The sequence below is a fragment of the Octodon degus genome, unplaced genomic scaffold (assembly GCF_000260255.1).
Source record: "Octodon degus isolate 3935 unplaced genomic scaffold, OctDeg1.0 scaffold00084, whole genome shotgun sequence".
Taxonomy (NCBI): domain Eukaryota; kingdom Metazoa; phylum Chordata; class Mammalia; order Rodentia; family Octodontidae; genus Octodon; species Octodon degus.
This window is the reverse complement of record NW_004524660.1, coordinates 7,382,161-7,392,701: the sequence shown is the minus strand read 5'-3', so window position 1 is coordinate 7,392,701 and position 10,541 is coordinate 7,382,161. Positions and strand designations below refer to the sequence as shown.

Here is a 10,541-nt window from a genome sequence, read left to right as displayed (position 1 = left end):
TATAGAATCTTCAAAGTCAATATGGGCTAAATAATTTCTCTTTGATCATTGTTTATTGTCTCATAATCTCCATTTTTGGAAGAAATATCCATTGTTTTCATTACTACCTCATTTCCTTCCTTGTCAGCTCACTTAGCTAACCTGAACCTTTAAGTATTCTCTTGACTTTCCCGGTCCTCTACTTCCACTCTTCATGTACATGTCAGATAATGTTGACTGTGAACTTCACTGGTCTAAGACTCTTGAACGTTTCCCTGGATCGTGAGGTTGCCAACTTCATCAAATGCTGGCCAGCAGGTGGGCCCCTAGCTGAGTGCATTACCAGGATGTAGGACCTATCTGGAGGGAGTGAAGCTCACAGACATAACTCTGGGGTAGCTGGTTTCGGCCACTTCTTCTCTGGTCCAGCTCCTTTTTTCTTTACAAACTGCCACGCAGCAATCAACCCTGCTCCACCACCTCTTGCCCTGAAGATTCTGCCTTTCAGCCAGCCAGGGACTGAAACCTCTGAAACTTTTAGTCAAAATATACCTCACTTTTTCTTTACTGTGTCAGTGCCAGATATCTTTGCCCCAGGAGCACGAATCTTACCAATACATGTTCTTCCATAATTACCTTCACTAAACACTGCCTCATTGGTAAAAAGAGTTGAATGCAAAATCCTTGCTAAAATTTCTTTATTGGATGTCAATATTTAAATGTCTTATAACTCATAAGGTATATTTCAGTACAGTACTAAATCTGAAAATAATTATTTAAATCTGAAAATATGTAGAATTACTATGAAAGTGTAAGGAAATCATGTGTATAAAAGGATTCTTTACATTATAAATTATATATTCTGATGAGCTGTGGAGTATAAATCCCCTCAAATTATGGAACTTATTAATTATTAATTTAGTCCCATCACTTTTGTCTCTCCTAATAAATGTTGCATATAATTAAAAGGTTTGCAATAATCCAATGCTTTTCTTTACTTGAATCAGAGACAAGGATGTTTTTGGAAGATACAAAAGAATTACAGTCTCTCACACACACAGGTGAAGATAACAGAACACATAGTCTTAGAAGTAGCAGGAAGGTCTGCAAAGTTGCTGAACACTTCAGTAGGGCCTTCTAGTATAAGAACCACTGCCGTAAGTATAGATCTTGAAATACTATCAAGAGTTTGAGCAATGATAATGGTGGGAAGGGAAGAGCGTAGCCATACGGAAGAAAAGAAAATTAAACATACTGATGAAAATCTCTGAAAGGAATTTTCAGGCTGTCATTTAAAGTGTTAAACGTCATCGAAATGAACAAAATGTTAACTAAAATTGATGATAAAGGAAAGGCAGTTCCTAAACTCATGATCATGATAAATAAGTGGTTTTGAAGTAAAACTGTTGTGTGAGAGATGAAAAGGAGATTGATAAAACAGCACTGCAAGATGGCGAACTAAGTTTATGCCAATGTTGTTTCTGACCTGGAAATAACTGTGTGCTTCAGCAGAGTGTCACCTCCAAAATACTGAACTTAAAATTTTAGTTCTACTATTGTCACATTACAGTAGTCAACAAACAGAAAATTAAAAAGAAATTCTCCATGTGACTTGAATTCTAATTTCAAATCTCTCTGTTTGAGACTCAGATGTACTTAATGTTGCTGAAGCTACCAGGTACTCTGAAGTCAGATATCACAGGAAGTGTAGCTTCTCTTTCTTTCTTGAAGTTCATTTCTTTCTTGAAATTCTTCACTGAGTGCAAATCCCTTTGAAGTCAAGTTGATATGCCAATGTTGAATCAAATTTTGTGAACTTCAAAGCTTGCTCTGTTGTAGAGGATGTCCTGGTGAGGCTAGATATTGCAAAAATAAATGAGAATACTACCTGAACATTTTAATGAAGCTGGTTTCTGAAAGAGTATATAAAATTTGTCATTCTTATGAATATTTATCTTGTTGATATTCTTATAATATTTAGCACTATCATTACTGTCCTATTCCAGAACTTTATTTACACTTTTTTTTTCCCTCAGAAGTCTAATGAAGTTACTTTACTTGGGAAATATATTGTTTTTTTTTTTTGGTATTTTTTTTATTAATGTTTCAGATTTGGAAAGAGTATATGATAGTTAAGCACAGGTGTTTCATGAAGACTTCAGGTGTGTGTCATGGGATAAATGGCATTTGTAAAAAATTAAGTTTCAATTTTTTTGAAGATAAAAGGAAATCACTGTGTATCTCTATGTGTGTGCTTTAGCACTCATTTGTAGATAAGGTACGGCCCTTTGTTAAGTTAATTTTCTTCCCTCTTTAACCCCATAGAACATTGCAAATTATCAAAACAATGAATATCCAAATTCAATTATTTTGATTGGGTACTCCAAAGTGATGACTATGTAGGCACACACATGCCTTTTCCCTGTTACGCTGGAATGAGCTGTCATTGTATCAGAAGGCCACTGGGCTATGCTCTTCACACAAGGAAGATGCTATTACAAAGAAGATATTGTGTCTTCGGTTACCACATGGAGGTGTAGCACTGCCCGTATAAAGCGAGTGTAGCCAGCTCAACTACATGCTAGGCACATGTTTGCAAAAGTAAATGAATAAATACTTATTTTGGAGCTTGTTTTTAGAGAATGGAGAGAGCCTATCCATGCAAGGGACGAGGGAGTTATATCATAGCAGTAAATGAAATTGTACTGAAGCACTGTAGAAAAATGGAAAGAGCAAGTTTCCACAGAGAGCAACCGAGGAGGTCCCTCGATGTGGCGTGAATTCCAGCTGACTGTGGTAGGCGGAGTGAGCCTGGAGCACACAGGCCAATACAAGAGGTGAGAGTGAGAGTGCTGAGGGTAAGTGAGAAGGTGCCTGAAGTAGAGTGCGTGCCTTCTGGAGCTTATGGAGCTGTTTGCTGCAAGCAAAACTTGGGAAAAAGTAGGTGAGGAGGTACCTCATTTACCCGTGGCCCCAGCCTCTGGGTGAATTGGGCTACCTTGGAAATGAAGAGTCAATGTTGACGGAAGCATTTGGAAAGAAAACTCCGCACCAGGGCCTCAGTGGCTCTTATCTGTCCCCACGATGGCTTCTTGTTTTGCCTGCTTACAAGTTGATAGTGACAGTGGTTCTGATTCTGCGCTTTGAAAAGGCAAGGACTCAACTATAAATGGCAAAAATAGAGAAAAAAGGAAGGGCAACACAGAGTGAAGCAAATGAGTTTGGGAATCTTGTTTTTAAGAAGATTTTTCCAGAAATCCCCCCATGTCATTTGGGATGCTGGACAGGACCTTCTGTTGTCAAACCCAGTGCAGAAGGACTTGGGGAAAGAAAACCAGCAAACAGGAGCTGTCTGAAACCTGCAGTGTTGAAGCTGATCTTTGAAAAGGCTTTCTTGCTAAGTAAGTTAGACTATGAAGAGCACACAAAGGGGTGTGAAAACCCTGCAAATTCTTCAACTCACCCAAAGGTTATACATAAAAAGATAAAAGAATCATCAAAGACGAGACAAAGCTCTCACAGTCTCACTAAAAGATTCTTCATTAGATGAGCACAATAGCAAGAAGAGGAAGGAATTTAGCCCTCAGCCTTTATTGCACAGCGGCAGCTTATTCAATAGACTGAAAGATGATAATCATAGAATTCTTACTCTAGAAAAAAGAAGAGAACAGCTTAGAGATTATAATGGAACAGAAAACTGCAGCTCATGAAAACAAAAAAGTGGTTCGTAAAGAGGGAATTGAAAGAGTAAAGTGGGAACTTGAGAGAAAAGATACTGAAATGCAGAAGCTGAAGAATATGATCATTAATGGGAGGTAAAGTATAAAGACATAAAGGCAGGAAGGGCAGTTAAGGGAAACACTTCAAGGAGGTGAAGCCAAAGACAAGCAGAAACACTTCCGCAAGTTGCTGAATCACAGGTGCCAAGCATGGGCTCACTGCACAGGCGACTCCACTGCAGGATGCATTTGAATAAGAAAGATCTAAAGTGAAACTATTACAATCAGAATTAGCTGAATCCCAGGGTGGCAGAAAAAGAAAAAGAAACTAAATCTGACCAGTGTGGTAATTACAGCAGCCTTTGAAGTCAACACAAAAATTGGGGTTTTTCAAAAATGTAGATATTTAATGTTCTGAGACTACTAAACTATGCAGTTTTGTTGAAGAAACAACAAGCAACTAGCTTATAGTCTATTATTTTGTGTTTTTTGGCGAGATATGAAAAGAAGGAAACACAGAATTCCAGTAGAACTTAATGATTATTGTTTACTCGTCATACTTACCACTTTAGTTTTTCATCAATTCAAAATTACTTTACTATTCCTCCAATAAAGAAGAGGAAGAAGAAGGAGGGGGAGAAGGAAGAATAGGAGGAGAAGGAGGAGGAGAAGGAGGAGGAGGGGAGAAGGAGAAAGAGGAGGAGGAGGAAGAGGAGGAAGAGGAGAGGAGGAGAAGGAGGAGGAGGAGGAGGAGGAGGAGGAGGAGGAGGAGGAGGAGGAGGAGGAAAAGAAGGGTGAGTAGTGAGAAGTTTGTTTGGTGATGAGCGTGAGAGCTGACAATGATCTGCAGGAGAAGGCTAGTGAGGCGGGTGGAGCCCAGACTCCCTTCTGGAAGGAGAACCTGTAGTATTTCCTAGTGGATGAGGTACCAATTAAAGAGGGAGTGAATATTCGCTGAGACCTGTCAAACTTTCTTTTTCCTTGAGTGACAGGAAGAGTGGAGCTGTTGTCTTGACAGAAGGGAAGAAATCTAAGGGGAACAGCATCGGTGCTTGTCGCTTTGTTGTGAGTGGGTGAGGTCAAAGCCAGTTTTGGTGATACAGCCCACTCAAATCATAGCGATCCTCCTTAGGAGTAATGATACAGCCTATGCTTATGTAAAGGACAGATGTGTTGGCATTGGTTTAGGGAAGCACCATCACAGCTCTTGTCATGGGGTCTGGTCCATTTTCAACAGTCCTGGGATCAGACTCTGTTAGCAAAGTTTAGCAAAACTTGAGGTGGCCATGAGGTGTGAGTTACAGTGTCCCTTGGCTCCCATGGAATGAAAGTCTACCAGATGAATTAGAAGAAAATAGTGTTTTATTTTTACTAGTCTTAATAGTCATTTTGTTGAAATGCATAGTTTTAACATAAGGCTTAAACTATGTTTAGAAAGAGTAAATTATATACCAAAAATGATATTTTTAGATGTGCTATGTATAACAAAGTATTATTTATGTAGAATGAATGGAACAAAATATTTTTTTAAAAAAACCAATTACTATGGGGCCAGGGAGATGGCTCAGTGGAATAAGCGCTTCCCTGGCAAGCACAAGGGCTTGAGTTCAATCCCTGGTTCCGGGGGAAAAAAAACAATTACTATTATAGTCAATGTTAAAACTAAGAGGTTACAGATTATCAAACATGAGTCACACTATCAAAAGTGAAGTAGTGCTTACAACTGTGCTAAATGCTATTTTAGTTAAATTGTAGATTCTCTTTTTGTCAACAAGTGGGATGATAATTTGCACCTTGTTAGCTCTGGCATGTGCTGTAATTTGGATCCTGCCCATCTCGTGTAGGTCTACAAGGTGAAGCTTCCTTCATCAGCCTGTGGATCATCAGGGAAGTCATAGTGGGACCCTCTTGAAGGACGTCAGACTCCGGGGGGCTGTGCCATTGCGGGTGACTGAACACTTTCCTCTGCCTTCCCAGACAGCAAGAGAGCAGCTCTGCTCTACCACAGGGGCTCGCCAGACCCTCTAACTTCCCTCAGGCCCCCAAGTGACACCAACAAATACTGACTGAAATCACCCTTATGAGACAAAATAATCCTTTTGCATTTAAAATTAATCATTTCAGATAGTTTTCACAGTGATGGAAAGGTTGCTAATTGTATATGATGATAGGTACATGAGAGTTAGATAATTTCAGTAATGACTGAACCACAAACTAGGCCTGTCAGAGGCTGTCTTCAGGATCCTGATGGATACGCAGAGCAGGAAGACCTATAGCAGGTGTGCCAATGGCACACCCACTATGTCACTGCAATGAGCGCTCAATGGGGCAACCGCAAAAATAAGAAACGTAGCTAGGTCAGCTTAGCACTCTACACTCTAGGGTGTCTGGGACCCACTCTAGGACGGATCATTACTTGGGCAGGATAAAGGGACAATGATGAAGGGCAGATTTGCTTCTGTTCTTCAGAAGAGCTCCAATCGATTTCGTCTGCTGTCTTCTAGCGCAGACGCTTCGGCTTCCGTGTTGGATCCTTCAGCCTCCAGGCATAGACTCTTCAGCCTTCCATCTGAGACCCATTGGCCTCCTGACATGGACTTGCATGTGGACGCTGAAGTGGACTCAGGCCTTAGGCCGACATCCCCAGTCTCCAGCCATCAGATGCCCTCTGCAAGCTTCCTCATCTGACACTGAGCTGATCTTAAGTCACTCTTGTAGTTCCTTATACATTTGCAGAACATGTTCTTTTATTTCTAGTAAAACACTGGTATAATACCCAATTCATAAGATATTAGAGCAGCGTGCTTATAGGCTATTGATAAAGATCAATCATATGGTAAAACTTGACAACAAAGCCAAATGGAAAAATAGAGTTCTTAGTGAGTTAGCTATTTCTCAGCTACAATATTTTGTGGTACAAATGTGGAAATGGAGGGTGAGTTGTCTTGTTAGCCAAAGATATTGAGCTGTCCTCTGGGTCAGATGTCAGTATATTACCCAGGATTAGGCAAGTAGCTACTATTACATTTTTATTTTATTTTTTCTATTTATCTATTTATTATTATTATTATTTTTGGTAGAACCAGGGATTGAACTCAGTCCCTTGCACTTGCCAGGCAGGCACTTATTTTACTATCTCCTCGGCCCCTACATTTTTAATTAAAGTCAAGAATCACTTAGCCGTAATGATGGGTTCTAACAAATATGTTACTAGGCAATTTGACGATGATGTGAACGTCATAGATTATGCTTATGCAAACCTGGATGTCACAGAGTATGATACACATACACTGTATAATGTGACCTATTCCTTGGGGGCTACAAACTTATACACAATGTTATTGTATTTCATGTACACAATTTTTGTTGTATTCATACATTGGTACAAGGTCTCACTGTGCAGCTCAGACTCATAGTGATCCTCCTGTTTTTAGCCTCCCCAGCGCTGGGATTACAGGCATGTGCTACTGTATCCAGACTCAGTCAGGGGCTCAGTGAGCCCTGGAGGTGGGGCCGGTATGGCATGTGCGACCAGGGATCAAACCATGGTCCCTGCCCTTGCCAAAGCAGGCACGTAGGCCCCTGAGCTATCTCACCAGCCCCCATGATTTTAATACAATAGTAAATATTTGTGTATCTAAATATAGAAAAGGTGTGATAATAGTGTGGAATAAAAGATTAAATTAATAAAGAAAAAAACAAACCTGTGTAAGACACTTCCCCAGATGACATTCTGGGATAGAGGCTGTCTTGGGTGAGACAGCCAGTAAATAAGGAATAAATATGAATGTCAGGGTGGCGCTCTACCCAGTGCATACTGCATAAACATGGCACAATTAGGCTAGGCTGATTTTATTGCAGAGAGAATCTCTTCAGTAACCAATAGACCTTAGCTTACTGTAAACATGTACTATATGAACCTTTTAAACTTTCGGATAGAATAACACTTCTTAAACACAAGTACACTATATGGCTGTACAACTGTATTTTCATTTAAATTCCCTACTCTATATATTCTTTTTATTTTTAATTGTTTGTTTGGTTTGATTAAAATTAAGAAACAAGTAAACATATTAGGGAGGCTGGGGAGATAGCTCAGTAGATAAGCACTTGCCTGGCAAGTGCAAGGTCCTGAGTTCAATCCCCAGTACCACAAAGTAAATAAGCAAACAAATGTATTAGGCTATGCCTGCATAAGATCGTGATCACCAGTATCACTATCTGCTTCCTGGGCTCCGAGACCCACGATGAGGTCCATGAGAATGGATGCTCACCAAGAGCTGCCACGTGGCCTGAGAACAGTGGCTTCTCCTGCGGTGCCCCAGGTCACTCTTCTCAGAAACATGTCCTTGGTGGATTTTAAAGTTTTTTTTTTTCCTTTTTAAATACAGCATAAGTTTAATACTAAGAAGATGATACACTAAGTACATTCCTCTTTATTAATGAAAATTTTCAGTGTAGAGATTCACACTTGCAAAAACTTAAGGCCCTCTTAAGGCCATCAAACACATTTTCTGAATGCATCCCTGCAAATAGGATTCTTCAGCTCTTCCCTCTGCAGCTTCCTCTCCTGTGCTCTTCCTCAGCTCTGTTCTTGTCATGCACAAACAGACCACAGGGCTCAACCTCTGAGAAAGGACTTCTGGGAGCTCCTGTGGGAAACCCTTCTCCCCAGCAAGGGCAGCCTTGTTCCCCAAGTCAGTCACGGCCTTCCTCGCTTTTAAAATCGTGTCTTGGCAAGTCATTTCAGTGAGCTGCGGGTGTCTCCTTCCAGGGGCCACGCCAGCATGCTCTGGTTACATCGTCCCAGACACGGTGTGATGGTGCCAGATTGCACCAGTCTCTTTCCAATATCTTTTCGACTGGTAGCATGAGCTTCGAGTAGTAGACACTATGTGCTGCTAAAACTCTGCGATTCATTATTCAGATCTGAAAGGAGGTGCTTGGAAGAAGAAATGCAACATTTGGGGGCGCAAGATCAGCAACAAAGGGGGTGTGTGTGCAAAAGCATTATTAACAGTCAGCACAGTCTTGAACGTGTGTTGTCCTTTAGTCGGCTCTCTATTTCACCGCCACAGCAACTCAGGAGTGTGTCCCAGGAATGTGTCTCCAGGAGCCGGGTCACCCACAGCTTCTTTTTGCTCCTGTAGTACACTCGTGATGCAGGAGGCAGGACAGAGCAGGCTGGGGAATAAGTGCTAGCTGCCAACAACGAGATGTCTGGACTGTGCCAAGCAATTCCCAGGACTGCACATGTGAAGCTTCTCGCAGGCCCCACAAGGCAGGGACTGTCTAAGAGATGCTAGGCTGCAGGGACCCACTGTCCTGAGCCCTTATGGCAGCCTGCCTTGCCTCTTTTCTCCTCTTTTCAGCCCAACTTTGCTCTACAGAGCTACTTTTCCCCTCACATCTCCACCCCTCACTTTTCAAACAAATTTTCAGCATTGTTTTTAGTTTAATTATTCAATTCTGTGTTTGGGGCAAGAAGAACCTTGGCTACATTTAACTGATGAGCCATTTCTAAAGAAACCACCGGCCAACACTAGCACCGCGTGCTTCCTGCTGTGCCTCCAATCCCTGCGCCGCTCTGCCTGAGCCCAAAGTGCCTCAGCAGGTCAGATGTTACCATTAGGAGTCATTTCTCATTTTGGTGTCCTGAAAGTATCGGTGCTCAGTTCTTCCAGTGTTAAGTATTCACTAAGCAAAGAACGTTTTTGGCAATGCCTCAGGCATGTGAGCAGCCCACTGCATTCTAAATACATTCAGCCTCTGCCTTTTAGCCAGAAAGCCTGTTTAAATCCCTTGATGGTACAAGTGGCAGCTTGCTTTTCTGTATCTCAGGACTTCTGTATGTTCACACCAAGAACGGCAGAGCGAAGACAGCTTCTGGATTTTCAGGGTAGCACTTTGCCCGATCACTGTGAGCCGGTTAATGGGCGCATCCGGGGCCCTGCCTTCTCTCTGTCGCCACACCTGGGGTAGAGATGGTGCTACGGGGAGGTGGGTGGAGAAGACTGGTCTTCTCCGACACATCTACCCTGAATAGACTCTAGGACACAGACTTGGAAAAGGAAAAGGATCTAAGGATTTCATAAGACTCGAGACCCAGACGTGCACGGCCACAGGTCCAAACTTGTGCAACCACACAGAACAGGAGAAGAAAAATGCTGAAGCATTTTCTCATTCTGGTTACACCAAAGTCATAGTTCTGAGAATAGCAGCTTCTACAAATTAAGATCACAATGGGCTGCCTGTGTGGCAAAGCGGCATTTCTCCCCCAAGTTAATGACTTTGCAAGGAGAAAAAAATAGACAAACAAAATAAAGTGGAGACCTCAAGGGAGCTACTGTGTGGTTTGTTGATACCTTCAAGGGGAATTTGTGAGGGTAGATGCAGAGGGAGAGTCACCTTGGAAGGAACCTTGGACTTCTAGCTTAGCACCGACCTTGTGTCTGTGAGTTGAATTCCTGAAGATCTGTTCCTCCTGCCACCAGTACAGAAAAATGCATGCTGCGCAACTTCCTAGCTTGTTTTCTCTCTGACGGTGAGGGAGACTTAGAAACACAGAAAGGGCAAAGTCAGAAATTCTCTGGCTGTGTGGCCTGTAAATAGCCCGGGAAGCCAGGGTGGCGGCAGGCTGCCTGCAGCACTGTTCTGCTCCTTCTGTCAGGCCCCAGCGCTCCAGGCACCCGGGAGGCAGTGCAGTACGGAACAGGCAGGAAGCCTACGCTTTTGACTTTCGATTTGATTGAGCATGTTGTGAGCAACACAGCAGACATAATAGATGCCAGGACAACAACTTCCACCTTGTCAATCAGCAAAATAAAATAAAATATAGAGATA

At 42.0% G+C, this 10,541-nt stretch overlaps 1 pseudogene; it reads left to right on the top strand.

Moving 5' to 3' along the window:
- The first annotated feature begins 3,148 nt into the window (after positions 1 to 3,148).
- Positions 3,149 to 4,030, top strand: LOC101574533 (annotated as a pseudogene).
- The last annotated feature ends 6,511 nt before the right edge of the window (positions 4,031 to 10,541 follow it).